Below are 1901 nucleotides of genomic sequence, written 5' to 3'. Positions count from 1 at the left end.
GTTGGGCAGCCCTGTTCCGTGGGTTGGCGAGTGGCCAGGATCCCCAATATGGACATATTCTTCAATAGTAGGCAACTGTATGCAAATGAAACACCTTAAAACGGTATTAAAACAAAATGTTCAGTTCAGTAAAGGGGGTATAAATGCAACCATTAGAGAAAGAACACAGTCTCTATTATATATACGAAACAATTTTCCCTGAACTGACAATCTTCATAGTCTTATGGTGTTGAAGTTGCATATAGAGGAGAGAACAATTTGCTACAATTACAAAACCTGTGTGTAGATTGCATTCACATCCCTTTAACTGAAATAGCAACCATTTCTTCAGATGGTTTTATGGTATTAAAGTCGTATGTAGAGCTTTTGGAGAAAATACCCATTCTATGTCTGTTGACCACTCACCAACCCCAGTAACAATTGCAATGTCCTAAATCTGATACAAATAAGAACTCTACTTTTACACATGCTCACAAAACTACAATCATATTAAAATATTAATAAATCTATATCTATATTAAATAATATTAATAATACATTCCACGAGATATTAAATTAGCATGCCGTTTTATCATGATTTCTGCCATGACAGTTGTACTGAAGTACATGAAACATAAATAATCAATTAACTCAATCTAAATAATGAATCCAAATAATCAATTAACCATATTTCCTTTCACCACATGGAGTATCAATGAATTTGATTTAATATGTACTCAAAATATCAAATTATACGAGGTAATTGTCCAGTGTTTACAAATCCAATATAAAAACACAAACAACTAAATTAAGACTTTTATGATAATGTGATATTTTGAGTACACGCTGTGTGATGAATATAAAATATATTTTAAAAAATGTAAGACTCTTCGAAAGCACAAAATGGGCAATGGTTCTTATTCGCTGGCATTATAATTAGTGCCACTGGTGTGCTTCAGCTGCTTTTATTTCTGTATTTAAAAAAAACATTAATTCTCACCGGCATTTTCCACTGAAGTTTAAATACCAGAAGTGTAATTATCGCTCACCTCACAGAGCTCTACACACCGAAACTTTCGCCAAAACATCAGAGAGAGGTTTGCCAGAATGACAGCACCACTTCCAACAGTGTGGGTGCTGCCCCCTGACGGTGAGGAGGAGAACTGATGGGTGTGTCGCAGCAAGCAAGGAGAGTGAAGGGGGCACATTTTGATATATTTTCATATATAAATATATATATTTTAAAAAATGATATGTACTGCAGTTCTATTCTAAGTTCACCGTCTCCAGTCAATGACACCCTGGCAAGTGTTAAGGCCACTGTGGCCCAATAGCATCGTCTCAGTCTCCAAACACAGAGCTTCAGGTTTTAAAGTTCATTCTTAATCTTTCTTGTGTTTCTGTGGTCTCGCGTCCATTGAAGCATTCTGGGAAGTGCTAAGCGGACCGTGGGGACTGCTTAGTCTGGGAACAGTGCTTCAGGGTTCAAAGTTCATATGCAGTAAATGCACTTAAATGTTGTCCTTCCTTGTTCCATTTGACTAATGCAAAACGGTGCAAAGAAACAAGTGCTTTTCTGTAGTTCAGGTGTAACACAGAGTTCAAGTCATAAAGCTATTTAAGGCTACTTGTATAGTACATACACAAGTATGCAATTATTGTATGGAACGGATTCACGTGCACTAACAGCGCTGGACTGCTAATCTCAAAAAGGTCATTTTTGTAGTCTGTGCCTTTTGCAAATGCCATTGCCCTGCTGACGTCATTGAGATTTGCTTTAGTGAGAGCTATGATGTGTACAAATTACAGAAGTGTACAGAGCTTCCAGGCCTCTTGTGACCACTTTTGTCTCCCGTAGTAACTCTGCACATAGCCACATAGCACAGAGCGTCACACATAGCATTCGTTGCTCCCGTTTATTT

This window comes from Anguilla rostrata, chromosome 19 (genome assembly GCF_018555375.3).
Source record: "Anguilla rostrata isolate EN2019 chromosome 19, ASM1855537v3, whole genome shotgun sequence".
NCBI lineage: Eukaryota > Metazoa > Chordata > Actinopteri > Anguilliformes > Anguillidae > Anguilla > Anguilla rostrata.
Note: the sequence above shows the minus strand (reverse complement) of the source record.